At 35.0% G+C, this 18,614-nt stretch overlaps 1 protein-coding gene across 3 annotated transcripts in view; it reads right to left on the bottom strand.

Annotated features, from left to right (window-relative positions):
- The window catches only part of MSRB3 (methionine sulfoxide reductase B3), a 189,102-nt gene that overhangs the window by 13,483 nt on the left and 157,005 nt on the right, over positions 1 to 18,614 (bottom strand). The window lies entirely within an intron of this gene.

Below are 18,614 nucleotides of genomic sequence, written 5' to 3' on the forward strand. Positions count from 1 at the left end.
AATAGTTTTCTAGAGTATCCTTGAACTTAGAAGGCTCTCTCTCACCACTCTTTCTCTTGTCTTCAGAGTCACTCAGCATGGCCCTGAAGCACTATGAATCTTCCATTACGATGTTTTCCAAAACACAATCAATTGGTCTGGCTGCTAACTTTTCAACTATTCCATGCCTCCTTAGAAAGCAAGATTTTTCAGTACCTAGTTTGGATAGTTAAAATTTTGTTTAAAAAAACGACTATCCTGTTGTCACCATCCTCATCTAATTTCCTGGAAAAAGGGTTATCTGGAAATCATAGCATCTGTCTATTTTTATGGGCAAGAAGCTTGTTCACTTCATAGGAGACTCATAGAGCATCAGTCCTCAGACATCTCTGGGCAGCACCTTATCTCAAAGAGCATCTAGTTCCAATTTTTATTTATTCTAGTGATTTTAAAAATATATGCACAGTTTAAGAAACTTGATGGTAAATGGATCATAGGATTGTACAAATGTTTTGAGTGTACAGTCAGGTTTTATGTTCAGTACTTATGGGCATGTTTTTATGTTTCCCCAAAATATGTCTGGAGTTACTGAGCTGAAGCCTGAATCCCCAAAATGATGAAAGAGGGGCGATGTTGCTGAAGTGCTGGTGCAATTTTTTTTTCTTTTTCACAAGTCACATTTACTTCTGCAGAAAGGAAGAAGCCAGTTAAGAACCTGGTGCTTTGTGTTAATACACCTATTGAAAGAAAACAGAATGCAAACTTCAACAACATGATTTTTAGTTTCAAACAAAACAGATTAGGCCAAATCCCCCAAGCTCCCTCATCCTCCACAATGCAAGAGTATAGTATTGATAGTCAGTGCTAGATTTAACACCAAGAGTGTTAACACTTTCTAATTCCTTGATTTGAGCTCAAAATTGCTACAAAGCACCAGGAAAACCTTAAACTTCCAGACTATAACCTTTCACAAAAATTAATTATGCTGAGACATACTAGCATTCTTAAGAAAATGAATTTCTTCCCATTTTCTAAATTCTAAAGAGAATTTGAATATATTCTAGGCTATAATATTTGGTGTACAATGGTTACTTGACACATTTAGGGGTTCTTCTTTGTTAATAATAGAAGTGCCAATTGCTAGTGAAAACAGGTTTAATGGTGATATTTGAGGACATTGAAAAATAAAGTCATTTATCTATGAAAAGAAAGAAAACATTCTGTATTTTCCTTTTTAACCTTCAAGGGCATAACTCATTTAATTGCAATTTAAGGCAACTGATATTGTGGGAGGGACACACTTGATTTAGTAGTAAAAAGGTTTAGGAGTTTCGTTGTTGTATTAAATTTACCATAAAGCTACCTTACCCCAGCACCACATAGTCCTATTTCTAGAATTCAAAATAGGTATGGAGAAATAGATATACACATGTATATATTTTTCCTTTATGCTACATTGCATCTTATATTTATTTATCTTGTTCTAGGCATCACCCTGGATTTGTAATTTATTTTCATGCTTTCCTCCCTTACTAGTTAGTGAACACCTTGAAGGCAGAGTCTAAATTCATTGACCTGAGTATTCTCATTGCCTAACACAGTGTTCAGTACAAAGGCACAACTCAAATGTTTCTTAAACTGATTTCCAGTTAGCCTTAAATAAGCAAATGAGATAAACAATTACAGCACATCAGAGAGTTCCACAAGAAACAGAGAGAATAAAATCATACTCCTTACAGACTAATTTAGGAAATATCAATGCTAGTTTCTCACTGCACTGTCCAACATGGCTCAATCACTGTGATTACGCCTCTTTATGTGGGGGAAAGGTTTACTTCTTTGTATTTAGGAGAGGAGAAACATGAAGTTCATAGAGTTCACTCATTTTACAGGGTTTTGGGGGTGGGAGGGAACAGAAGGATAAGTTACTTGCCAAGGTTACACAGGCAGTAAGTAGCAAAGCCAAAACTAGGATATGAATATTCTGACTTTAGGACTCTCTTCTTATGTTCCACTTTCTTCCTCAATTTTTTTCTACCTGAATTAGATATGCACAGGATTTTCCAGAAAACTATATTGAAGAATAGACCAGGATGAGGGAGGTTGAAACAGAGTGCAGGTCTCAAAAGATTTCAGTGTTTCTGGGAAACTGTTGATGCTTGAATAGTTTGTTGTTTACCATGGCATTATTTAAACATTAGAAGAGACAGTCAAAAATAAAAATAAAAATAAATAAAGATATTTCAAAACTCACAATGTCCCTTTGCTCTGTAGAAGAGATGGCAGTTTTCAAAATGGAATATTCAATATGTCAACCCAAATCCTGATTAGTGGAGATGGACACGAAAAACCACGCTGGAGACTGTAACTCACTGTGGTGGAACGCATTTCAAAAGAGAATCATGGCTAACTTTGGCCAATAAGGTTAACAAAGGAGAATGCTGAGTTGCTTTGCTAGAATTCTCAGAAAAAGTGACATTCTATACAAAGAGTGCATCAGAAAGGTAAGTACTTAATGACAATCAAACTAAGAAGGACCTTCCCCCAGTAATAAACTGCCTTATGGCAGAGAAGCCACAGTGATGACAGCACTTTGAAAGCGGAATTCCCTCATCATGTGAAAGTATTTAAAGAAGGAACTCTTCACTGCTGTAAAAATCCTCAAAGGAAACCTTGCCCCAACTCCTAATAATAAGGAAAGTGCTTCAAAGGGTGATAGGCAGAGACTGAAGCAATCTGCGTCTTGTTGAGAAAATTATCTTGAGTAAAAGGGTGGGGGAAGGAGAGTGTGTTTATGTCAGTTTTGACATTAAAGAAAGATCATCCATCCTCCTTTCTCTAGGATTTTCCTTTTGGTCTTCTAACAAAACATTATTTGTTTTGGATGCATTCCATGCACTTTTTAAAAGAAAAGTCATGTGAAAACCTGTAAAAACAGAGTCGGTTCACCCCACTCCCAATACATCCCTTAGTTTCTATTTGATGAGATTGGATTAGGCCTATTATCATTTCATTTCAAAGAATATAAACTGTACTTTTTAGATATTAGCCTATTATTATCAAGGATGCCTTATTTTCAATAAATAGTTTCACCCTTCAAAGAATTCCCATCTCCAGATAGCAAATAAATATATGTAGTACAACTGAAGCAGGCAAGTTGAAATATGGCAGTTCTGCCTCAATTTTATTCACCCATCAGGCCACATTCATCTGCAGATATAACGTCATACTACTCATGTCATGTGAAGCAACTCCAGAATATGCTCATTTTCATCTCAAATATAAGAGAAAGTGATCCAGATTAGTTGTTGTAGCGTCTTTGGTGCTTGCTATATCATCTACACTAGAATGGATTTTTTTTTTAGATTGCAGCATAAATAATCATTCCCCCTCCAACCCATAATGTAGCTTAATAAATCTGTTTCAAGTCTACTTGAGCCCATAATTGAATAATGGCATAGCTCTCCACAAGTAGTATTCTGTTGACAAATTCTAAATGTTTCATGCCAACTGCCTCATACGTAAAACTTTCTTAGCTCTCCATCCCAATCAATTCCACCTTCTTTAAAAAAATCTGTGAAACATGTTGTTAAAGTTAGCAACAGAGTGTAAACAAGTTGAAGCCAATTATATCTGTACCATATCTAGAAAATGTGGCCCTCATTGTCCTATTCTTAATTTAACAAGAATTGCTATACAGCTTCCACTTCCCCTAATCCTTCCCCACCCTAGAATAAAAATTAGAAACCTTGCTAGTCAGCTACATGACTCATCAACAGAACCCAGCAGAAACTACTCATGAATGAGAACTTATTGAATTGAAAGGTAATTTCACGTTTTGTTATTTTCAAATGTAAAGTAAGTTTGAACGCAATGAATCCCACTGGGTTTGGGTGATGGGTCAATAATGATGATACATATTTTAGCACAGTTTTGGTGAGACAAGCTGGAGGTACAGGTCTTTATTTGTGTGTGTATCAGTCCTCACAGCTCTCTAATTCCAAGGCCATATTTCAAAATTTGTAGTATTCAGATTATTTGTAGCTGGAATCTGCTAACCTCACTGACCATAATTTACCTTATTACCTAATTCAAAATAAATAATCCAACTCTCTATGTAGTCCCCCTGCTAACAAGAATTGTTTGAAACTTAGAGTCCTGACTCTTGCCAAATTATTTAATATTCACTCTGGGGGGATGGATCATGAGGTCAGGAGATCAAGACCATCCTGGCTAATACAATGAAACCCCGCCTCTACAAAAAAAAAAAAATACAAAAAAATTAGCCAGGCGTGGTGGGGGCTGCCTGTAGTCCCAGCTACTCGGGAGGCTGAGGCAGGAGAATGGCATGAACCCAGGAAGTGGAGCTTGCAGTGAGCCGAGATCGCACCACTGCACTCCAGCCTGGGCGACAGAGCAAGACTCCGTCTCAAAAAATAAAATAAAATATTCACTTAACTGATGCTTCAGGTATAAAGTCTATCTCATTTAAAAAATGATTCTTTAATCCCCTTCAAAGACCCATTTGGTTGCAATATAGTCTTCCAAAAATTTAAGTGGCAATCAACCAAACATGGGCATGTGGTAGAAAATCAAACAAGATGGCTCATAATGAGACATTCCCTGTCAATTCTTCCATACCCACAGGAAACCATGATAAATAGATTTTCTGTTTCTTTAAAAATGTGCTTATGCTGCTGTCTCTTGATTATTTCATTTTAAACCTGTGCTGTCCAATACAGTAGTTATCAATCATGTCATTGTTTAAATTTGAATTAATTAAAATTAAATAAAATTACAGTTTCTCAGTCACACTAGCCACATTTCAAGTTCTCAGCAGTTACAAGTAGCTAATGGCGACCATATTAGACAGCACAGATATACATATAGAACATTTCCACCAAGATTTCCACAGACATAGAACATTTCCATCCTTGCACAGTGCTGTTTTAGACATTATAAATTCATTTCTTCTTATGAAAGATTAAGATTTAGTACTCATACCTACATAATCTCCCCTCCATTCCCCTTTCCAATCTTTTAATACTCAGGTTATTTTTAATTTCTTTAAAACCTCATTGGGTAATGTCTGCCTCTTGAACTAGAATGTAAGTAAAAATAAAAGCAGGGAGTTTGTTTCATTTACCACTGTACTGGCAACAAACTAAAAAAGTGCCTGCTACATAAAAGGTGTTCCAAAAAAACTATCTCATAAATGAAAAATCGAATGCATGAATATCTAGCTTAAGTAGATATTTAGTAGCTTAAGATAATACCATTCAGCTCCCCACTCTGTAAGACAGCCTTAGCACCCTCATCTTCCCTCCACCTATCCTTTGCCCCACTCCAATGACCAACCATAATTAAGTCTTCTGTGCTTTTCTATAGATTCTAAGAGCTGAAAACTAATAAACATTATTTGTGTTATTCTGCCAAATCCTTACTGCAACAAGTAATCCTAGGAGACCGAAAATCAAATTGATTTTCCATTTTTTATACAGCAACACTTGTTAAAAGGCATGCCACACTTCTTTTTATTTTTGTTTGGATTATGACTTTATTACACAACTGTACAAACTTCTGTATTCAAAATTTTACTTTTTGAGTTTTTAATGACAAACATTTCAAGCATATGCAAAAGTATACAAATAATGGACTAGGTATCCACAATTTAACAGATGTTCAGTGCCCAGGTTTCACAGATACTACCTTGTTTTCTATATTGGCTTCAGGTTTCTTTCTCCCCCTCTTTCTCTAACGATTACAGCAGATCTGCCTCTAACCTTGTTCCCTACTCTTACGCCTCCTAGTACTCCAAAGACAATTACTCACCTACCATTCCGACAGTTATTTTGATTAATCTTATACACATGTCTATATCCAGAAACAAAATATACCATTTTAAATGTTCAGAATTTTATATAAATGACATTGCATTGTAGGTATTTTTTTGGCAACTTATTTTTTCACATTATTCTTACCTCTGGCTTTCTTGGTAACAGTATCATCTTATTTTATAAACAAAGTATCTTTTCAAGTATTTCTGAAAATATTAACTAGAGAGTTGTTTTATTTTAGTTTTTCTATGATTCCCTAAAATATCTCTGCTCCTTCTGGGAAATTGTTCTCCTTATCTTGATTTTTAAATTTCAAGCTCTTAGTTTCCTTCATCTGTCTTTGGGGATCTTTGATCAACAGTTCCTATTTAAACATGGAGGCCAAGGTCAGTTATCCTACACATCTGATGGAGGTTTTCTCTGCCATTAGATGTAGTATGGGTTTGTATCCTTAGCAAGCCTTTCCTCTGAATATAAAAGCTGCCTGGGAACTCCAGGACTGCTGTCATCAGTTGCTGATGGACAAGGCTTCATCCTGGCGTTCCCTGAATACCTCAATGGGGGAATGGTTTACTCTGGAATATCAACACCTCAATAGCAACCCCAATTATCCCAGACAGGCTGTTTAATATCTTAAGAGAGCAGTCTTCCAGGCTTGTTTTCTTGTGGGTAACTAATGATCTGTCATTCTAAATATGAAGATAAGGAAAATGTAAAACTAGTCTAGTTGTTATTTAGACTTTCAGTTAAGCACCTCGTTGTCAGGTCCCCATTTTGCTCTTGTCAATTCTGAGTTCTGAGCCTTTTTGTAATTCTGCTGGGCATCGGCAACAACTCTTGTACATATTTTGGGCTGCAACTTTCTTTAATTGGTCACACCCATTAATGCATTTCCACCCATTTTTTTTTCTTGGGAAAACTTTGAGCTTCCTTTTCTAAAGGCTCCCTACCCCACTCCAATTCTCTTTGCAATGGATTTCTTCTACTTTTACTCCTCCTACTCTTCCTCTTCTTTTTCTTACTCTCATTTTAAAGATATCTCTTGGGAGAGAGGGGAAACAAACATGTATGCTCAGTTTATCATCTTGAATAAGAAGGCAAGATTTTTTTTTAATAAACTGCAGACTTTAGTCTCTTCATCTAATATTTCATTTGAAGAAGCAACAAATTTGACGCATCATAATTTTTCTACTAACTGCAATTACATTTTAAAAATCTTGATTAAAAATATCAAAATCAGTGTAAGTTTTAGCCGCTTTAACTGGCTCAGATTTAACTCTGTGGCTAAAAATGGATTATGGGTTAGCTGTATGAGATTAACACAAACTTTTATGACATCTGCAATGGCATCTGAGTTAGAATTGGTAGGTCAGAATGGTCTCTTCATTGCCTACTTAAGTGGAAAGGAATTTCTTAGACCACTTTTCAAGTTTATATTTGCTTTGTATTGTTTGAGAATTTCTGTATTTCTTCCCTCCTGCCATTGCAAATATAAGGATGTGTCCCCCATATGCTGATGACATGATTTCATTACTTCAAACCAACAATAGTCTCAAGAAGCAAACTAGTTCAGTCCAGACAAAGAGTAAACATGACAAAAAGAAAATCATTAGTTTTGGCAAACATTCTCCCATGCTTCATTCAGCTTTATTAAGAGGTACCTGAAATAAAAATGATATTTAAAATATTTATCTTGGCTGGGCATGGTGGCTCACACCTCTAATCCCAGCACTTTGGGAGGCTGAGGCGGGTGGATCACCTAAGGTCAGGAGTTCGAGACCAGCCTGGGCAACATGGTGAAACCCATCTTTACTAAAAATACAGAAATTAGCCGGGCATGGTGGTGCATGCCTCTAGTCCCAGCTACCCTGGAGGCTGAGGTGGGAGAATCACTTGAACCTTGGAGGTGGCAGTTGCAGTGAGCCAAGATTGTGTCACTGCATTCCAGCCTGGGCGACAGAGTGAGACTCTGTCTCAAAAAAAAAAAAAAATTATATATATGTGTCTTGAAAAGTAGGGAATTTACAATATACATGAAATTAGCATAAACCTATAGACTCTAAAAATTCATGCAGATAAAAATGCAAATAAAATTTAAATACAATATACTATTCAAAAATTAACTTTATTTTGGTTACCAGTTATCCTGCTTTCTCATCTAGCTGTCCAGGAACCCAGTAGTTGTAAATGGTGGTGGCACTGCTGCCAGGGGCATTCTAGATAAAATGATGATTGGGGGCCACCTGAAGGCTTTTAAGCAGCCTAGTAACATGATCAAATTTGTATTTTAGAAAAATGGTTCTGAAAGCAGACTGGAGGGATTCGGGATAAGAGGGAACATGGAAACGTATATATCAGATGAGAGACTGTACTGGAACAGAAATAATGAAGCTTTAATGGGACTGGGAAGCAGGGGAGAGTTTATAGAGCAATCAAGAGAGCAAAGTTTACTGATTTTGGTGACTGCGTTACATGCAGGGCAGTGAAGAAGGGCAGGATCACATTATTACTAGGTTTCCAGCTTGTGTGACTAGCCGAATCATGCTAGAGATACATTTTTACAGAGAAAATAACAAAATCAGTTTCTTGTGGATCTAGGAGACAAAGGAATATGTGGGCTCAGAAATGAGAGCCAAGCTCAAGATGCAGATTGGAAAGTCATCACAACATAAAAGACAGTAAGGTCCTGGATAAGGATATGTAGGAGGGATGAATATAAACGGAGAGGAGAACCAGGCAGGTATTTAAATGTTAAGCAAAAGAATAAGACTCAGTAGAGGAAAAGAAAAGAGCATTTCCAGAAATAGGAAGAGGACAAGGGAATCAGGACAGAGTCTGAAAAAGGAGAAAATTGCTTAAGGATGGAGGACAGACAGCAGTCACATAATCTACAGAAAGGACAAGTTAAGTAAGACCTGAGAGACACTGCAGATTTCAACAATGAGTATTAGATTGGAAAGCATAGTGAAGAAGACAGTGAACAGAGACTACTCTTTTACAGCCTGCAGGGAAGGAAGGCTACAGGAAGAACACAATGAGGTTTATTTTAAGATATTTGGAATCAAGGTCCCTATCACTCATCCCATCTTTCTCTGTTTTCTGAAGTGTTCAAATGTTACAATATTACTTTCCTAATGGAATTTTTGCAATAAAATTAGTGATATAAAAATATTTAGACATGTTAAAAAAACTTAAGCATTACTCAAATGCTCCAAAGGATACTGAACAGAAGCCATATTTGAAGAAAGACTACAAGAATCTTTTTGATTTTTATTTTATTTTTAATTTGTTTGTTGTTGTTCCTAATTATCTTGTGGTCCACCAAACTGAGAGTCAATGGCTGTAATGTCTTAAATGACCATTGTAATCTGTTTTGCTTTTTGACACAAAGTAGGTGCTCAATCAATATGGCTGGAGCTTTAATTCTAGGTCAGGTTCCCAGGTCAAACATGTTTGCAGCACCCAGTAGTACTTTCTTTCTAAGCCATGTATCATGGTTTGCAATTATTTATTTATATGGGTAATTTTTGATTAATGTTTGCTTCTTTCACTAAGTACTATGAGACCATGATTACTTTATTAACTACTACAACTTCAACACCAAGCTCATGGAAATATTTCTTAAATGAATTATAAAGAAAATATCACATATTTCATTATTTACATTATATTTACAATATATGACTGAATTAAAAGGTAATAACTTCCACTTAGAGCAGTCAAAATTACAGAGACAGAAAGTAGAATGATAGTTGCCAGGGGATGGTGGGAAGATGGAAAGGAGCATTATTATTTAGGGGTCCAGAGTTTCCTTTTTACAGGATGAAAAGAGTTCTGAAGTTGGATGGTGGTGATGGTTGCACAACAATGTGAATGTATTTCATACCACTGAACTGTACACTGAAAAACAGTTAACATGCTAATTTTCTTATGTGTATTTCACCACAATAAAAAATCAGAAAAAAAATGATGATGACTGCCTATAAGCCAGGATAGAGAACCCTCCCCAGGAACTGAATCAGTGAGCTCCTTGATCTTGGACTTCCCAGCCTCCAGAACTCAGTGAAGTAAATTTATTTTGTTTAAGCATGCACACACAAAAAGATAATCACTTAGCCTGAATATGGCTATCACTAGGTCAAGTGAAAAAACATTTTTAAAAATAGGCAAAGAATTTCTACTGTTTTGCTTTAGACATTTTTTTTACAAATATCAAATTTATCATGTTTACTTTTCCTGCCTATCAAAAATAGTGCATTTCTTCAAAAAATTATTAACAAGTTCAGATGTACAAACGGTGTAGCCTTATCACCCATAATCATTTCAGGCATTTGAATCTGTTTGAGGACAATATGACTAAGGCTGTCAAGAACACTGAGGTGTCCTTGGGCACTGTGAACATCTGGTATCTATTCTCTTTGGAGATTAATAATGTAGCTGTACTGCAGCAAGCTTTACTAATTCCTTTGAGCCCTGCACAACATTTTTAAATGGTTCCAAACACACAGGATCTCTAATTGGTATGGATTTCATCCACAGTTTTCTTGCAATCTCAAAATGTCTCGGCAACTCCTAAGCAGGAATTGACAGGGGCCAGCTTCCCTATTTCCCTTTGTGAAGGCAGCTATTAATAATATTTTTTCAGGTTCAATAAAATTACTGAACTCAAACCATTTCAACCAAAAACCTGGAGAGGGAGACTTTATTTTCCCTGGCCTGAACACTGTCTCTTGCTACTTTAAATCACAGTTAATGTTTTTAAAAATACATCTTACACAGAAGTCAGTTGTAGACCTTTAGCATCAAAGGACCTGAGCTACATCACATGTAACAGCCTGATCTTTAGCCATAATTTCTAAGTGCCATTAAAAAATGTCTCTCAAAATGGTTTTAAATTTAGTGTTGACCTAGTAACCTTGATCCAAAAACATTCAACTTTAGATGATTATTTTATTTTGCTTCCAAAAGCTCTTCAGTCCAGTGAGGCATCCATTAGGAAGCTTCACAAGGAGTTTGAAGTTTGCTTAGAATTTATTAGCTACATCAGACAGGAAGATGGTGATGTGGGTTGCTTGCTGAGCAAAGATTATTTACTGTGCTTAACTGACCTTAAAAATACCAAGTGAGATATAGGATGGGGAAATTCAAAGAAATACAGATTCTACTCCCAGCAACATGCAATTCAGACTAAAAATGAAATAATGATCCATTCAACTGCAGTTCTCAATTAGGGCTATTCACTACAAAGCATTATTTGGGACTCTAAGACAAACTATTACTTACATTTTTTGGTTGGGTACTTATCAAAAATGTCAGAGTAATTCCTCTCATAAATATATGTACCTGATGAAAATGTAAGATTACTTCTGAGGGGCAATTAAGTCTCAACATTCTTTCCCTTATCTAAATTTTCTCCTGACATTTTTCTCTAACTGAAACCTCTCCAACTTCTGAATAGGCTTTAGATCTTTATTCTATTATATATATTTTAAGTACTAAACCTAAATTTCCCTGTTTTCATAAATCTTCTATGATCATTCACTGATCTACAACACCTTTTTATGATATGTCAAAACTTAGTCCACCTACTAAAATTTAAATTCTGAAAACCATTCTTGAAAATACAGTTTTCAACTATCTTTAGAAACAGAACACATTGCTCAGAAAAGCTATTAAGAACAAACATTTTAGGACAAAATAATTACTTAGAATTGTTTATATGACAAATGGTGTTTTGCCTTTGTGGCAGGCAGATACATGGCAAAATTGAAGCAATTTAGCAAATACTGTACATTCCCTAATATATTAAATTTGTTTAATAGATTACATCGAAAAGGCATGAAGGAACCTTCATCGAACCAAAGCATACTCTATTACCACCCCTTCTTTTTAAAATCCTTTAGGGAAATCTTTGCCAACCCCCAATGCTCTATTTTGTCACATATGTATCACTTTCTAATATATCATAACTGTTTATTATGCTTTTTGTCTCCTGTCTTTATTTTCTCAGCTAGAATGTAAGCTCCAGGAAGGGAAAGATAATTGTTTTGTTCCCAGTGTATTCCAAACTCCTCAAATACATTTTGGTTGAATGAATTTTCTATATACGTTCCTGTTACTCTGGAAATCTGGAATTTAAAGACAATAGTAGCTTTGGTTTTAAAATACACAGATACAAGTCTTTGTAGCCGATTTAGTTATAGAGTCTCCAGGTAACTTATTAATATTTGTTGAAGAGTTTGGCACCCGATGACAGTCTTCTCTAAATCCCAAACAACTGCCTACATTCCAGGAAACTTCATTGAAGGTAACCTACTTACCACTCTTCATATTGACAGCTCTAGGAGCACCTCAGAGAACTACAACTAAGTTCATAGAGCCGGGGTCCTGCATCAAGACCTGTAGGTACAAGGAGCCCTTGCAATTTGATGGTTTCAATGGCTTTAAAACTGACCACTGACAAGCTTCAAATGCATTAAAATTAGATGTCATCACATGAAGAGTGTTGAATCTCAGACGGATAAATTTGGCAAAGACACTATGGTATTGTAGTCATATTTAATGTGTCCACCAGACCTCTGTTACCAAAAAAAAATGAAATTCAATAAAGGTCCAAGCATACCCATAATATAATCCATGACCTACACTTTGACATATTATTTTGTCAGTTGGGCAGTAATATTTAAGTCTTACTCCACTAAATGGTAAATGATTAACAGGCAAAAGATATAGCTCCTTAGTACTGAGTAGGCACTAAATAGATAACTTGTTAAATAAGTGAGCCAACCTGGGACTGAAGAAAATATTAACAAAAATTGTGAAAATGATATTACAATCAATCAATGTATATATCTCAGATATTTGTAATAAACATCACCTCTCAAGTATTTATTACTACTTATGTCACTAGACCAGAGTAATCCATAGGTTACTATTTCTTGGTAGTATACTGTGGGCACCTATGAAATCTCTGATCTTATCTAGTTGGGTGGCACAAAAGTTTGGAAGCCTTAGTCAGCATCCACAAACATAAAGCACTGTAGCACTATTATAGCATTATATAGTCTTTTGATATTTGGCTTCCTTTTAGTGTTTAAAAAATTACAAAAGTCTCAGGAAGGTATTATTAAACTTTTATGCATTGTTATTTGTAATGGCTGTTTCACACAATTAAGAAGAAATTGTTTTCTTCTTGATTTTCTTAATTGATAACAGTTTTCTTCTTAATTGATAACAGTTCTTTGTAAATTACAGATATTAATTACTAACATCTGCATTATAATTATTCTTCTATATCTATTGTTACTGTATTTGACTTTGCTTTTGATTATTTTATTCAAATATGCCTGTCCCTTTCTTTTGCGGTTTCTGGGCACCAGACTTAGTTAAAAAGAGTTCCTCCCCTTGAATTATACATACAGTATCCTATATTTTCATATAGGATGTTTGTTTTGCATTCAGATCTTAATCAGGAATTTCACTAAGTATATGCTATAGTATTATAATTTTATTTTCTTCTAAACAGAATACCAATCGGGCTACCAATAAGTTTTAAACTGTTCATTTTTAATTGAGTTGAAATACCATGTTTATAAACTGTCGTTTACACTGTTATCTACGAGTCTGCTCTACTAATCTATTTGTCTATCCCTATGCCAATGTAAGTTTATTATGGTGGCTTCACAGACTGGTCTTATATCAGGAAAGGCAAGTATCTACCACTGTATTTCTTTTTCGTAAATATCATAAATATTTCTGCTCTAGGTTTTTTTCTTTAACCAGGTTTATTATGAGTTAATCTATTTTTTTGATCTTTCAAAAAACCATCTTTGGATTCACTTATTCTTTCTACTCCTGTTTGATGTTTTCTGTTTCATTAGTTTTAGCTTTTATCTTTATTCCCATCTTCCTAGCATTTTTATTGTTCTTTTTATAAAGTTTCTTTATTTTTCATCTTTTTTCTATAATAATGAAGGTATTCAAGATTACAACATTTCCTTTAAGTTTAATGTTTATTGTACCCCATAGAGTTAGATATTTATCTCTAGTTTCATTGGATTATTATAAAAATATGGGCTATACGAAATCTCTACTTTCTAAAATTTAAGATTTTCCTTGTAGCCACATACATGATATATCATCTTCTAATGTTTCATGAGAATACAAAACTATATTTCTTATTTGAAAGATGTTTTTTATTTGAAAGATACTTCATCTATTAAAAAAAGTTGATTGTACTATTGGGTTATCCTCTATCCTTATTTAGTTTGACTACACATATGTCTCAATCTGAGAGAGAAATCAAAGTTATCCACTGTAACTATGTATTTTTAAATCAAGTTTTCTTTCATTTCTAAGATTCTTATTCATATATTTATTATTTATGTTAATTTATTCCTGTAGGTTTATGATTGCTTTGTACTCTTCGTGAATAGTACCTTTTTATTATCACATAATTCCCCTTTATCCTCTGTACTTTTTAGCTTAATTTTCACTCCGTCTGATATTAATATTGCCATTTCTGCTTTCTGTTTCGTTTGCCTTGGCCTAGTATGTTTTAACCATAAAGCTTTCTTTATACTTTGTTTGCTTCTTGTAAGTAGCAAATAACTAGAACTTAACTCAATCTCTGATAATCTGTCTTGTAATGGGAGAATTCAGTTCATTCATATTTGACTTAACAAGAGACATACCTATTTTCCTTTCATTTTTTCTTATATTTGTCCATTTTATGTTGTGCTTGTCCCCCTTTTTCTGCTATTCAGATGAAATTCCTATTCATTCCATTCTTGCCCATTATTACATGATTTTCCTTTGTGTGTGTGTGTGCTCACAAACAAAGAATTATCTACTGTTATTGGAAAATCAGATACCATTTCCTCCATAAAGACCCATTGTCTTCCATATCAAGATGCTATATCCTCCCTTTTCTGCTTCCCTTTCCTCCCACCCAAGTAAAATAAAGCCTTTGGAAAACTCTCATTTTCCTCCACTCTGCCTTCCTCTCCTGTAGATGTTATCTGTAGATGTTATCCTGCTGTCTTTCTATTTTCCAGGATTGCAGATGAGAAACTGAATGCTAACCTAACACTTCTATTGTAAATTTGGAAGCTTATAAGATTTTGTGTTTATCCTTAAAGTTCGGGAGTATCATCTTGCTAGGCTTTACCTTCCTCATTAATCCTATGTAGAATTTAGTGAGCCTATTCAGTCTGTAGACTTGAGTTGCTCTATAGGTCCCCCAAAAAGTTTGATTATTTGCATGTTAAGCCTCCTGGATCTATCTTCCAAGTCTCTTAATTTTTCTTTCAAGATTTATACCTCTTTGTGTTTTTGCTCTGTGCTTTGAGATATTCTTCCATTTGATCTTCTAGGCAACAAATTTTGGTCTCAGCAGTGGCTTCCTTCAACTCACCTACTGAATTGTTTAGGTGGGAAATCACGATCTTTTCAAATCTCCAAAACACTTTTTGGGGACTAGACATGAATTCCCTTAATTGTATCAGAAAGAATTTTTCAGCTGCAAGAAATAAATAACACAAATAAAAGTGCCTTACACAATAAAGGAATTATTGTTTCACATAACAAGGAATCTATATTTAAGTGGTTCCATGTTGGTCAAGTCAGTGGCATAATTATCTCATCAGGGACAATGTCTGCCCTCCTCACAATGTCAGTGATATCCCCCTCATGGTCACACAACGGCTACAGTAATTCCAGACACCACAGGCAGACAAAACAACATCTAGTGAAAAAGGGAGCACTTCAGCCAGTGTGTCTCATTTTGTTAGTTAGCAAAACTTCTAGCAAAAATCTCTCAGATCCAACTGATCAGGAATGGAGCATCTGTCCAACTGAAATCAACCACTGACAAGGGAAATGGAATTTTATGATTGGCTTAGATCAATTATTATTCACCTGGGGAATATTCACTTCTGCCCTGGCAAAAGGGATGAGTATAACTGGATTAGGCAAACAGTGTCATGACAGCTGGCTTTTTTTTTTCTTGGTTTAGTTGTCATCTGTCTACTGTAGGCATTCTGTTTTATCAGATATGTGTCTATTTGTTCAGACTGATCCTGTCTCACTGCAGGACTCCCTTAGATATGTTGTTATTTTTCTTTTTTGTCTCACTTGGGTTCAGGCCTGGTTATTAATATAATCCAAAAGCTGGTAGTCCTACAGGTAGTGAAAATCCAGACACAGATGAACTACCAGATCTTGCTGAGAGAATAAGAGGATAAAGAATAAGAAAAAGCCTCCTGTACCCAAAATTCCTGTCACGAACAGTGATGCAGCTCAGATGTTTAGCTGCTTCTTAGTCTCCGGGAGCAAGAAGCCACTTAGAAGTGGCTATGCCGATCTCTACTCTTGAAGTCCATAAATCTCCTTAAGTCAAACTCCTTCCTTGATCTGTCACATTCAAAATCCTGCCATCATGCTTTTTGACGCTGCTCTCTGGCCCCTTAGTCCACGGGGCAAAAACTTTACTCAAGTTGTCCATACCAAAATTACTGTCACTATTTAGCTCAAGAGGTTCAGAAAAACTGGAATAGAAAGTATAAGGCCACACACAGGACCATCTCCAATGAGTATTATTGTTATTATTTGTGATGTTATGCTAAGTGCTTTACATTTATTGTCGTATATATTGTGTACACATCCTATTTATTCCCATTTTACAGGTAAAGAAACTGGGGTTTAGAGATTATTATGTACCTTTCACAAGGCCACTTTACTGTGCACCGTTAAGTGAAGTTGGTATGTAAATCCAAGATTGTCTCCAAAATTCTTTCTTCTAAATCCTACACCAAACAATCTCTGTGGCAGCTCAGAGAGTTGACAAGTTGAGACAGTCTATTACAGAATATAACCAGTGATGAACAGAAATAAAATAGTAAGAAGCTAGAAACATTTCTGAAAGCTAGAAAAGTTCACATTCTACCAGATGATTAATGATTTTTGTAAATTTTCTTCTCAATAAACAACATTATGTAATGAAATCCTGAATTGCTTAATGTTCAGTGAATTAAAAAACTCTAGAAATGATGAAATGATGCTATAACACCCAAATCAGGGTTTCTTGAATTTTTATTGTTGTTCCAGACCCTTTGGAAGTCTGGCAAAGCCTACAGGAAAATGTTTCTAAATGCATGAGAACAAATATATGGGATTACAATGGAAAAATGATCTTTAAATACTGCTATCAAAATACTGAAAAAAAACAAATGCATTATATAGTAAAAATGTGCTTCTTTATTAACACATTACATAACAAGCTTTAATGGTGGATCTACTAATTATCATAATTTGGAAGTAGTAATTAGTGTAAATGTTATTTTGAGATATCTGTGATGACTGTATTATGATATGAAAACATCTGTGGTTTCTATTGGTGACAAACTTATAGGTACTTCTGTGGGTTATCTGTAACATATATCATAATTAAAGGAAATTGTGATTAGTGAAAATAAAATACGGATTTTTTTCCCATCGAAATTAATGGACCTTCTAAGTTTAATTCAAGGACCCCAGGTTAAGAACTCCTTATCTAAAGCCTATGCCTGAATATTCCAGGGACACTATATTGAAACTTCTCATTCCTACCTGGGCTGTACTATCATGACTTTTCCTAGAATATAATCATTTTTCACTATGTAACTTTTCTAAGTAGGATGTATTAAATGGAAAAAGCATGGAAGATAGAGTTTAATTGTATGCCACATCTATTATTGAAAAAATGGACAAAATATCTGGACTCTCCCTAGAAAAAATTAATCCAAATACATATACCAAGCTTCAGGGTTCACAGACCTTGGGTTACTAACTCCAGCCTTATCTTTTATTGCTACTTTGATAAATTCCTTTCTTATGAGAAACGAATGTCAAGACCTTTACCTTTCAGAGTAGAAGAAATGTTGCCTCCAAGTCTATCAAATCTTTCCTAGAAATCTCCACAAAATGTTATCAAAATCTTTCAAAGTGCTTTACAGAAAATATAACCCGAATCTGGGTCATCAGTGTAGTGTAACATTATACTGCTGTGAACAAACAGGTGTACAAATTTTAAGAAACCTGATGTACTACTCTTTGTTCAAAATCAATATTGCTCAGACTATAGCTCTGACAAAATATTATGACCAAATCTGAATTTAACATCAGAGAGATACGTGGAGAAGCTGGCAAAGATTCAGAAAACAATCACAAATATAATAAAAGCATTAAAAACATCCCTATAGAAATGGCTAAATAAACTAGCAACTAGGATTACATAGCCTGGCAGAGAAAATACTAAAGAGTAAACTCAAAACAGTCTTGAAACATATGAAAAACATTTTAAAATATAGATTTGATCTTGGCCAAAAGATGGAAAAGCAACAAAAAATTTTAAACAAGGTGCAATGAGTCAGAAAGAGATCTTTACCACCTCTTATACAACAAAAGAAATGGGCTTCAAATTACAAATCAGGGACTTGACTTACATATATTTTCCTGTCTCTTAATTATGGCATCACAACTCTTTTAGTTACCAATATTCAAAGCACACATGTGGTACTCCTATATCCACTTAGTCATTAAGTGCTATGGAGTCTACCTCTAATTTCCATCCCTTCCTCTCCATTCCACAGCCACCATCAAAACTTGGAGCCTCACCATTTTCTGTCTAGATAACATCTAACTGGTCTCCCAGACACAAGATTCTCACTGCCTAAATCGATCCCGGCTCTACTATGCATGAGCAATGAAATTTCTGGCAAGATACTTAGGATGTGATTTACTCTTCTGTGATTTTACAAA

This window comes from Pan paniscus, chromosome 10, assembly GCF_029289425.2.
Source record: "Pan paniscus chromosome 10, NHGRI_mPanPan1-v2.0_pri, whole genome shotgun sequence".
NCBI classification, from domain to species: domain Eukaryota; kingdom Metazoa; phylum Chordata; class Mammalia; order Primates; family Hominidae; genus Pan; species Pan paniscus.